The sequence below is a fragment of the Arachis hypogaea genome, chromosome 15 (assembly GCF_003086295.3).
Source record: "Arachis hypogaea cultivar Tifrunner chromosome 15, arahy.Tifrunner.gnm2.J5K5, whole genome shotgun sequence".
In the NCBI taxonomy this organism is placed as follows: Eukaryota; Viridiplantae; Streptophyta; class Magnoliopsida; order Fabales; family Fabaceae; genus Arachis; species Arachis hypogaea.
The window spans coordinates 52,724,216-52,736,060 of record NC_092050.1 but is presented as its reverse complement, the minus strand read 5'-3'; the positions used below and the strand labels follow the sequence as shown (position 1 = coordinate 52,736,060).

Here is an 11,845-nt window from a genome sequence, read left to right as displayed (position 1 = left end):
CTAATTTAATTTGCATTGCTTACTCCAAATTTTAATTTTTCATACATAATAAGAGTTCAGTTGTGAGTTGTGACAGGGACAAGCTACCTTGTACGAGAGACTAGTTTTTTATGTTGTTAGTTATTTAATATCTAAAGATAGAGATGATGACGTGGCTTATGAATTACATGCTAAAGTGAGTTCACCCTTATGAATTACATGCTGTTAGTTATTTAATATCTAAAGTGATTGATTCCTCTTCTTGTTTCAGGTTCTATTAAGGATTCAAAAACTTGAATGCTCCAAGATAATCCACCTAGAACTCAAGGGAACCAATGCATGTTCCAAAGTCAATTATCATCAGGCAATAATTCTCTTACTGGTTACAAAAATTGATAGCATCTTGTCATGGTTTGCATAGAAATTAATCCTAATCTTTGATTTGATATTTGTGATTCAGATGCAGCTTGCAAGGGAAACATGAATTCAGAGGAAGCTGCACAAATTTCCAAAAGAACTAGTAGGCTTCATCTTCTGCACAAAATTCTGCTTCATCTTTAGTTAAGTTTTGTTTGCTTTCTATTTCTTTTTGGTCTTTAGTTTCATCCTATATTATTATTAGTTAACTGGTTTCAATTTCGTTCCTTGGGTTTGAGTTTCTTCTCCAAAATCCCTGGTTGAATCATGGATAAGAGCATGTTAGCTGGTTTTGAATCACTTCTAGAAGCTGATCAGCAAAGAATGGCATCCATGATGGAATAGGTTCAAATTTGTGATAGGTACCTCCTCTTCACTCTATCTGTTAACTAATTTCATGTGTTTTGATTTGTGCTTCATGTTCCTAAAATTCTAAGTTAAGTCAGCACAAATAGTTTCAATTGGGACAAGGTTTGAAGGTTTATGCTTATATATCTTGAGTGTTATCCATTTCTATAAACACAGCCTGCAAATTCTCATAGATTTCTGATTTGCTGTCTTTCTGCTTATATCGAGTGCTATCCATCTCTAATTTATGTTGTTATTACTTGAGTTTTCTTTTTTAATTATTGTAGTTAACTTGTTACTACTGTGATTCTATTCTGTTGGTTGATTCTATTAGTTGATTCATGTTCTTGTTATTTTTCTTTTTCCATATTTTTTTAACTATGATTTTCTATTTAGGTTGTTACTATGATTTCTATACTGCGTGATTTTTCTGTTGCCATCATCTTCTAACTGCTCACCCAACACCACCAGCATCTGCTGTCTTTGCCGCCACTCCTCTGTTTCTTTTAATCTTGAAGTTTACTGTCTTTGCTAACTAAATTTTCTATTTCCCTTTTGTTGTGCCGAATTGTTGCAACAGGTTGATAGCACCGTTAAGCATAAACAAAACTTTGATAGATTTCTGATTAGTCAGAAACCCCTTTCCAACGTTAATACGAGGTTCAACCTTTTTTTGAAAGCTTCATGGTTATACTATAGTATTGCTATATTCCTTTACATAATATCTAAAATTTTGCTTTCTTTATATGATCTTTGAAATCAAATAGTGCTAAAAAACGTGATCACTATTACTCACTTGCGGAAGATTTTCTCGAGATTACACCTCGGAAGACAATTGGAGAATTGAAGGAATGTAAAGAAGTTAGTCATTTTTTATTATTTTTCACTTTCTTTTTATGTTCATCATTCAAGTCCAAATTAAAATACTAATGCCCTTTTTATTGTTACTTTTCTTTTAGGATGGTGATTATGCTGTGTATGGTACAATTATGGGAGTGATTGGTGGACTTGATTGGTTTGTTGCTCAATATAGATGTGGCACTGAAGTTGTTCTGAAGCTTGGGTCATACTATTGTGAAAAGTCTTCAAAGCATGTTGATTTGTTTTCTTTGAAGTTATAGTGTTGGTATGAGGTTTATTTATGTTGATTATTTCATTTGTATATATTATAAAAAACAGGTATAGAATTAAGGTGAAAGTTATTGATTCCTCAGGGAGTGCAACCTTTGTCATATTTGAAAAGCTTGGATGCCTTTTGCTACATAAGTCCTGCACTGAGATTTTTATTATTTAAAGAAATTATTTAGTATAATTATGTATTTGTTTTTATTTTATAATATTCAACTTATTTAAATAAAAATACAAAATTATTATACATGTAATCATATTATTAATTATTATGTTGTATTAATAATTATTAGAAAATTATATATAGTAGCTATAGTATAGAGGAAAAAAAAAGAGACCTAAGGCTACACTTATATACAGTAGCTATAGTATACCAAAAAAAAAAAAGAGGGACCTAAGGCTACGCTTATAAAAAGTAGCTATGGTATATAATGGGGTTACGCTTTATAAGTGATGCAGTAGCGTTGAAAAGCGTAGCCTATTTTGGAAGAATGAAAGTTGAAAAGCGTAGCCTTTGGTCCTGAACAGCATCACTTGAAAAGCGTAGCCTATTCCCAAACGTCAAAAGCGTAGCCCTTGGTGCAGAAAAGCGGAGCCTTTGAGAATAGGCAACGGCCGAATAGGAATCACCCCAAGAAGCGTAGTTGTAGCCCAAAAAGCGTAGCCGTAGCCTAAGGCATCATTTTTTTTCACTTTTAGCTACACTTTTCAAGTGTACCTGAATGGGTGTTTTTCTTGTAGTGAGTTGGCAACATTTATAGGTACGAATAAAAGCATTAAAGTAAATATTAAACCTGGATCGAGAGTCACTCTTACAAACTAAGAGAAGTCCTAAATCCTAATCCTAATCCTAAGAGAGAGAGGAGAGAACCTCTCTCAAACTAAATCTAAATCATGGAAAGTGACAATTGGCCAGCTCCCTCTGAATGGATGCGTTCCCCCACTTTGTAACCTCTGGTCTATGCCTTCTGGACTTGGATTTGGGCCAAAAAGGGCTTCAGAATTCGCTATGAGCGTTTTCTGCAATTTCTGGTGCGTGGCCTCTGTCACGCGTCTGCGTGGGTCACGCAGTCGCGTCATTCAGAGCATTTCTTTGCCACGCGGTCGCGTCAGTCATGCGACCGCGTGATGTGCGTTCTGCTTAAGGCACGCGGTCGCGTCAGTCATGCGGCCGCGTCGCTACTGATTCGCGCTTGGCGCGCGATCGCTTCGTCCATGCGATCGCGTGGATGCCAGTTTCTTCAGAGGCTCCGTTTTGTGCTTTTCTTCCATTTTTGTATGTTTCCTTTCCATCCTTTAAGTCATTCCTACCTTAGAAGATTTGAAACTACTCAACACACTAATCACGGCATCGAATGGAAATAAAGGTAATTAAAAATAATTAATATTAAAGCATAGGAAACATGTTTTTCACATACATCACATAATAAGGAAGTGAAAGTAAAACCATGGAATTAATATGAATAAGTGGGTGAAGGATTGAATAAAACACTCAAATTAAGCACAAAATATATCATAAAATATGGGTTTATCAACCTCCCCACACTTAAACAATATAATGTCCTCATGCTAAATCCAAGGTAAAGAACAAGGTAAGGTTAAAGGAGTGGAATGTTATGCAATGTAACCTATTCTAAATGCATCTACCTAAATGAGTCATGCAATTCTAATTTATCCACTCATATATAAAGCTTACATGTAGTCAAATTAATTTACATCCTCAAGGAGTCATATATATATATATATATATATATATATATATATATATATATATATATATATATAGCCAACCCTTAAATAATAAAGCATTTTAGTAAATGAGATGGGAAATAAAAATATTGTACAAACTTGCAAAACAATTAGTAAATTAAGCACAGATATATGTTGATGAGTTATTGAACCCTCACTGGATTTTGTGTTTACCCTCTAGTCACTCAGTGTTTATTGGGTTTATTCACTCCACTTTTCTTTTTATTTTTACTTTCTATAACTTTGTTCTTCATCTAACCAATCAACAATTATAGAGTACAGTCATACCAAAAGTCATGAGGTCTTTAATTAAGGTTGTAATGGGGCCAAGGTAAAGGTAAGGATATATGTATAAGGCTAAGTGAATCCTTAATTAGACTAAGATCTCACCTAACATACATATTTAGTAGAATAAGCTTCTTTACCAATTTTCCCATATTATCCCACTTGTTGTCACATGCTCATGTTTCAATTTTTGTTTTTATCCCATGTGCATTGCTTTTATTTTGCATTAGGGAATTCTTTTGTATTCCCTTTTATCAAATGCTGAAAAATAACTTTTTTTTAATGCACATGGTAATTGATCACTTTGATTTCTCATGAGCATGCTTCCCAAATTTTTTGAATTATTTTATTTCTTTCAACTTTTCAACCTTTTGTTTCTATCATCCATGTTCCCAATAGGTTTCCCACATTTTAATCTATTCATAATTTTCTATCTTAAGCTAACCAAGGATTCAACTTGGGATTTTATTTTGCATTTCTGCTTAAGGCTAGTAGTGTGGCTAAATAAAATAAAAGGGATTTTAAAGGCTTAAGGGGGCTAACAAGGGTGATGTGAAAGGTAGGTTATTTTGGGGTAAGTGAGCTAAAATCAAATAATGGCCTTAATCATTCTTTTGGCATGTATCTATATTCTATAATTGGACGTATAGATTAAAGCAAAGTAAAGAACATCAGAATAAAAAGAAGCGAAACACACAGGAATGAAATTATGGTTTGAATGCAACCATACAATTAAGTTCAATACTCACAGGCTGTGTGTTCTCTAACTCAAGCATCATATATCATTCATATATGTTATGCAGGTTTAGTTAAAAATTCCCATTATTCTCATAAAAAAAATTATTTAGGGTAGCCTTTAAAGTTTTAATGTTCCTCCTTGATGAAATGTTGTCAACTTAACTATATGATGTAATGCTATATATACAAGGTTTATGGATTTAAATCTGTTATGTTCAATTTCCTAGCTTACTTCCTTTTTATATTTTTCAATTTAACTATGCTATCTTACGCTAAAAAGGGTAAACTATACTAATTAATCCACTAATAAGTCAGAATTGCAAACTAAACTAAATAACTAAAAATATGAACTAAAAATGCAAAAATGCAAAAATAGAGTAAAAATACATAAAAGCAGCAATGTATCAGTACTCAAAAAAAAAGAAAAATACAGAAAAATATCCAAAATAAAAGAAAAAAGAGATGTAGTAGTTCACCAAAATAAAACGCCAGAGATGGCGACCTCCCCACACTTAAAATGAAGCATCGTCCCTGATGCTCAGTCAGGCCGGGGGTGAAAGGGTGTCATCATTGGTAGGGATGGTAGCTGGAGGCTCTGTGGTGGTGGTGGGCTGAGGGTCTAGCTGCTGTAGAGGCAGTGCTGACTGGATCGGGATCTCCGGATCTGCAGCCTCTATCTGATGCGTAACCTCCTGATGCGAGACAGCCTGCTCTGTGGCTGTCCGCTGATGGGTCTCCTCCTGGAAATGAGTCTCCTCCTCGTGCTCATCCTCCTCCGCCTCTGATGGCTCAGATGGTGTGTCGGGCTCAGAGGGAATGTCACCACCCTCTCGGATCATCAGCTTCAGATACGAATAGCGTCGCTGGCTGCGACGCTCCAATCTCTCATACCGGCGCCGGTTACGGCGCTCTATCTGATCAAGCTGTCGGAATAGGCGGTGCACGAGACGGTATACGGGCTCAGAGGCAGGTGGAGGTGCAGTGGTAGCAGCAGGGGCAGCAGTGGCAGCTGTGGATGAAGAGGGTCCAGCAGACGGTGGGACTGTCTCATCAGTAGCAGTGAAGGGTGGTGGTCTGTAGCCCAAGGCTAGGAAGTTCCTGCTGTGAGGAATGATCTTCCTGCAGTCTGCCGCTGGTGGTCTCTTATCGGCATCCTCCCATGGCACGTCAGCTCGACGGCCTAGCTGTGTAACCAGGTACGGAAAAGGGAGGGTGCCTCGGACGTGGACCCTAGCCATATAATGCCGGATAAAGCGTGGTAGATAAAGGTCCTTACCCTCCAGCACACACCATAGGAGGGTGATCATAGCAGCTGGGATCTCCGTCTCATGAGTACTCGGCATGACATAATTGCTCAAGATCTGGTGCCATAACCGAGCCTCATCATTTAAGTACGCCCTCTTGATCCCTCTAGGCATGGTGGTGTCCTGACCCATCTCCCAAGGAACAGTCGGATCGAGAGCTATCCGTGCCATTATAGCATCCCAATCAAACTGCATCAGGCGCATGTCCTCCTCAGCCTTTGAATAACCATCAGGTTGATCGGACTTGGCTGGGAGCTGGAGAATGTCCTCTATGGCCTCCTCAGTGACCAGAATTTGTTTTCCTCTCAGGTTTACGGTATCTAGGGTGGTGAGGTAGTAGTTGCAGTAGAATTCCCGGACCCAAGATGCGTTGACCTCTGTCCGTGTTCTCTCCAGAAAGAACCAGACCCTTTGCTTGATTTGCTCAGTGGTGTACTGCTGGAGTGCTTCTGGAATTTTCAGAGTTCTCTCCAGGTATAGATTCCTGGAGTTTCCAAAAGCCGGGTACTTCAGCTCACAGTACCGGTTTGCAAATTTTATTGGATCAGTTGCAGGGAGCAGCTGGTCAGCTTTTTCCTGCTGTGTAAAGTTCTTCTCCCGCCATGAGGAATCATGCATGAGAGCGATGATGGACTGGGAGGAATCTCCTCTCTTGCGCTTGCCAGTAGCCTTGCCTTTTCCTTTCCTCTGTGAGGCAGACATCCTGAAAAATGGGAAACCAGGAGATGGATAAAAATAGGGAAGCAAATAGGTAATTTAAATAAAGAAAACTCAAAGCGGCAAGGGAGAATTAGAATGAGGTAAATGAGTCAAGTAAATGTGCATTAAGGATTGTTTAGTAGGTTAAAATTTGGAAAGGAAGAATTGACAAACCAAAATGTATCAGAATTCAAGTTAAATAGAAAAATTGTCATTATGCCATGGTTAGAAAACTAGAGGAAAGTAAAAAAAAAATCATAAAAGAGATTTTGAAAAGGTTAGTATGGTTAGAATTTGAAAAAGAAGTTATTAAATTAAAATTAGTGAGTTAGTAAAATGTGGGTTAAGGTAAGTGGAATAAAGAAAATATTCCATATAACAAGGATTCACAATTATGACTAAAAATAACTCAAAACCTAACAAGGAAAACAGGGTGATGTTGATTCAAAGAGATATAAAGAAAGCAAGAATTGGAATCAGAATATCACAGATGCAGTTTACAAACCAGGAAATCAAAGAGGATAAGAAATTCTGCCATAGCATTCATGAAGTGGTTTGGGTAAGGCAGAGGACAACAGAGTTTAGATTGCCAAACCAAAACATGAATGAAAATAATTCACAAAAAATTTGGGCAGCATTCCGGCTAAAATTGGATTGTCCCAGAAAATAAACAGCAAACAAGGCAGTTCATATGAATTAAAAACATGCTGCAGTTATCTATAATTAATAGAAACATGAAAATTCAGAGTAACAAGCAGCAAATACAGGAAATCACAGCATATGAACAAGGTCACAGAAACAGCAGAATTGCAGTGTTGATAAAACAGAAGCATGAACAGTGCAAGTAAACAGACCTAGATCCACTAACCACAGCCTAAGCTACCTAACAACCTAAAAATCCACTACAGCATGCATATCTATCTATCCTAATTATGAACAGAAACAGAAAAAATTGTAAAATAACTGCGAAGGATAGGAAGGCGGCGTTCATCGGAACCTGGTAGGCGTGAGGAGTAGAACGGGGTAAGAAAGCGGCTGGGTGGTGGCTGCGGCAGCGTCTGGCGCGGTGGAGGGATACGGCGGCGTGGTGGCGGCTGAGGGGGGCAGTGGAGAAGGGGGTAATGGGGATAGGGTTTAGGGTAATTGATAGAGGAAGGGAGGGGGGTTGCTTGTGGGTGGCGGAGGGGGTGTGGCTGGGTTGGGTGCAGCGGTGTGAGGTGGGCAGTGGCGGAGAAGGAGGGAGAAAGAGGAAGAAGGAGAAAGAAAGAAGGGGAGGGAGGAAGGGGGTCGGTGGCGGCGGCGGCGACTGGGTGGTGGTCGAGGCGGCGGCAATGGTGGCTGGGTGGTGGTTGAGAGAATAGGAGGAAGAGAGGGAGTAGAGGGTTGGGGGGCTGCACGACTGATAGGGTTCGCGTGGCTGGGGGGGTTATATTTTCAAATCCACGCGATCGCGTGGGGGACGCGGTCGCGTGGTGGGGGTGAAAATGGGGGTGACGCGATCGTGTAGGTTGCGCGATCGCGTGAGAGGGGTAGGAGAGTGGATGACGCGATCGCATGGGTCGCGCAATCGCGTCGCTGGATATTGTGCTAAACGCACGACTCCAGCACCGTTTCAGTGCAACTCTCTGTCTCGTCCTAGGGTGTTGTGCAATCCATGCGACGCGATCGCGTCGCTCATGCGGTCGCGTGGGATTGGTTTTGTGCAAGTGACGCGACCGCATGGGGCATGCGATCGCGTGGGCCAATTTGTGCAAAACGCACAAGGGCCGCACGATTCCAGCCTAACTCTCTGAACGTTGGATTTTTGACGCCGGTCTCTAAGGCACGCGGCCGCGTGGATGACGCAGTCGCGTGAATAGTGTATTAGCAGTATGACGCGATCACATGGGGCATGCGGTCACGTCGTGCATCCCTTTTTTTTAAAACTGAATGCAGGATGCAATGCTTAATGTGAATGCTATGCGTGATTCCAGGTTTAAATAAAATAAAATTCAAAAACAAACAAAACGAAAAAAATTAAAATTGCAAAAGGAACGATCATACCATGGTGGGTTGTCTCCCACCTAGCACTTTTAGTTAAAGTCCTTAAGTTGGACATTGGAAGGGCTTCCTGTTATGGTGGCTTGTGTTTAAATTCATCCAGAAATTTCTACCAGTGCTTGGAATGCCAATAGCCTCCGGGGTCCCAAACTAGGCATGTAAAGCTTCTGAGCAGCTTCAGACAAATTTTCAGGCTCCCGGGGTGACAAATGTCAGAATAGATTCCAGGATCCCAAGCTTTGCTATTAAATCCGCCTCCATCTTGATCTATATGTTTCCATCCGAGCGGTTTAAAAAGTAGAATCTCACCATGGTGACCAAACGTTCTCCATGATCCATGCAATTGAGCATGATACCAATCCATGTACTTCGAGGTGAAGCGTGAAACCTTATTGAACCTTGTGCACCAACTCTGAGTACGAGCCATTTCCCTCTTACTCTTAAAGCCGCAAAGAGCTCTAAGCTGGCCATCTGTTTCAAGCAAACCATATACAAGTGAATAAGTAAAGTTATAGGTTAAGGATTGTACCCACTTGAAGCTTGTATTAGGCGGTAATGGCCTTGGGATAGGTGTTTCTGGTGGTTCTGTAAGTTCTACTCCCTTGGGTTCTTCTGTGAATTTCTCCACTTCCTTGTAAGAGTCTTCAAATGTAGTATCACCCTGGTCAAAGTCTTCTATGTCTTCCTCATCACTTGAGTCATAGATTGGAGGTTGAGAGAAATCTACCTCCGCGTCATCTTCATATTCACTTGGGGAAGATTCTTCGATCTCAGAGAATTCACTTGCGGATGCAAGTTCATTACTAAGAGAATTTGACTTGTGACTATCATTATCAAGGGAATTTGTGTCCTGGGTTATTCCGTCTGATTCTTCATAAACAACTTGCCTTGGATATTGTACAATATCCTCCTTAGCATCGACTGTAGCGTCCTTGACGGAGTTCTCCTCAGTTCTGGATTCCGATGGAGGTTCAGCATCTCCTAGATCTTCAACCAACTCTTCTTCTTAAACAATGACAGCTTCTTCTACTTGTTCTAGTACGAATTCATTCTCTATCTTATCCACTGAAGTTTCTGGTATTTCCTTCATGCTACGCTCTTCGTTAGACTGTTCACATGGGGCTGTGGCTGATCCTTGTGTATTCGAGCGCCTAGAAACCCATTGAATTACTACTTGCTCCAGTTGTCGAATGATTGTTTGAAATTTATTTATTGTTTCCTTTAGGCGAACCTCTGCTTCTCGGGTTGCCGGACTTGGGCATAATACATAGGAAAGTGGTGGTGATTGGATTGGTACTGGGGTAAGGAAGGATCATATGGTGGCGAATGGTGAAGAGAAGCTCGTGAATGTGGTGGTTCGAGGTTATGTTGAAAGGATGGTTTATATGCACGGGGTGGGGCTTGTTGGTAGTTACAAGGTTGTCCACCATATCCTTCAGCTGGGTATGCACGGTAGAATGGTCTTTGTCCAGGATATCTCGGAGGGTGTTTCTGCCTAAAGGGTTGATTATATCCTTTTGGCTCCATCCATCCTTGATTGGTCTGACCTTGATGCACATTCCTGTTGTAACTTCTATTTTCTTCAACAAAGTTAGAACCAAACTCAAAGCGAGAGGGGTGAGAGTTTATGGTAGCAAATAAAGATGAAAAGGAAGAACAAAAATAAATAAACAAGCAAAAGAAAAATATTTACAATAACCAATAATAAGGCACACGTTAGCAGTTCCCCGGCAACGGCGCCATTTTGAAGAACTGAGGATTGATGGTTTAGAGGTTATAATAAACTTTCGTTGTAAGTATAGTTACTAAACCAAGCAATCAACCTTTCTTACAAACGTTTTGGTGGTCACAAGTAACAAACCCCTTTAAAAATTGTTAACCGAGTATTTAAACCTCGGGTCGTCTTCTCAAGGAACTGCAGGGAAGTATGTTCTTATTATTGGCTATAAAGGTTGTAATCGGGGTTTAGAAGGTGAGAAGCAAGTGATTTAAATGACAAATGAAGTAGATGGCAATTAAAATAAATAAATACTGTAAAGCAAACTTCTGGCAAGGTAAGAGAAATTAGAAGTCCATCTTAGTTATCTCTCTCAACAATAATGAAAGTTGAATCTAAATTCCACTTAGTTAACCTTTACTAAAGTAAAGGAAAGTCAAGGGAATAATTAGTTTGACCTTCGAATCCTATTTATTTCCTAAGAAAAAGTTGGGATTATTGAAGTTCAGTTCAATTAGCAAGATAACGATTATCAATTATGCTGAGTTTAATAATGTTGAGTTACTGATTTCTTAACCAAGACCAAAAGGGAAAAAGTAAAATTGTTGGAATAAAAATGTCCTTAGATAGAAAGCAATGGTAACACAAATTAAGGAGAAAGCAATCAATAACTGAAATACCTCAAATAATCATTAATTCAAATCATAACATGGGAATGATTCATAAGTCAAGTTGGCAACATTTATAGGTACGAATAAAAGCATTAAAGTAAATATTAAACCTGAATCAAGAGTCACTCTTACAAACTAAGAGAAGTCCTAAATCCTAATCCTAATCCTAATAGAGAGAGGAGAGAACCTCTCTCAAACTAAATCTAATCATGGAAAGTGACAATTTGCCAGCTCCCTCTGAATGGATGCGTTCCGCCACTTTGTAACCTCTGGTCTATGCCTTGTGGCCTCTGTCACGCGTCCGCGTGGGTCACGCGGTCGCGTCATTCGGAGCATTTCATTGCCACGCGGTCGCGTCAGTCATGCGACCGCGTCATGTGCATTCTGCTTAAGGTGCGTGGTCACGTCAGTCATGCGGCCGCGTCGCTGCTGATTCGTGCTTGGCGCGCAATCGCTTCGTCCATGCGATCGCGTGGATGCCAGTTTCTTCAGAAGCTCCGTTTTGTGCTTTCCTTCTATTTTTGTATGTTTCCTTTCCATCCTTTAAGTCATTCTTACCTTAGAAGATCTGAAACTACTCAACACACTATTCACGGCATCGAATGGAAGTAAAGGTAATTAAAAATAATTAATATTAAAGCATAGGAAACATGTTTTTCACATACATCACATAATAAGGAAGGGAAAGTAAAACCATGCAATTAATATGAATAAGTGGGTGAAGGATTGAATAAATCACTCAAATTAAGCACAAAATATATCATAAAATA

The 11,845-nt window shown here is 39.6% G+C and overlaps 1 long non-coding RNA gene across 1 annotated transcript; it reads left to right on the top strand.

The window, feature by feature from the left end:
• The first annotated feature begins 249 nt into the window (after window positions 1–249).
• Window positions 250–2,056, top strand: LOC112747061 (uncharacterized). The gene is made up of 5 exons (XR_003174741.3): window positions 250–343; window positions 440–758; window positions 1,325–1,404; window positions 1,512–1,605; window positions 1,704–2,056. It is a non-coding gene; the product is annotated as an uncharacterized lncRNA (long non-coding RNA).
• The last annotated feature ends 9,789 nt before the right edge of the window (window positions 2,057–11,845 follow it).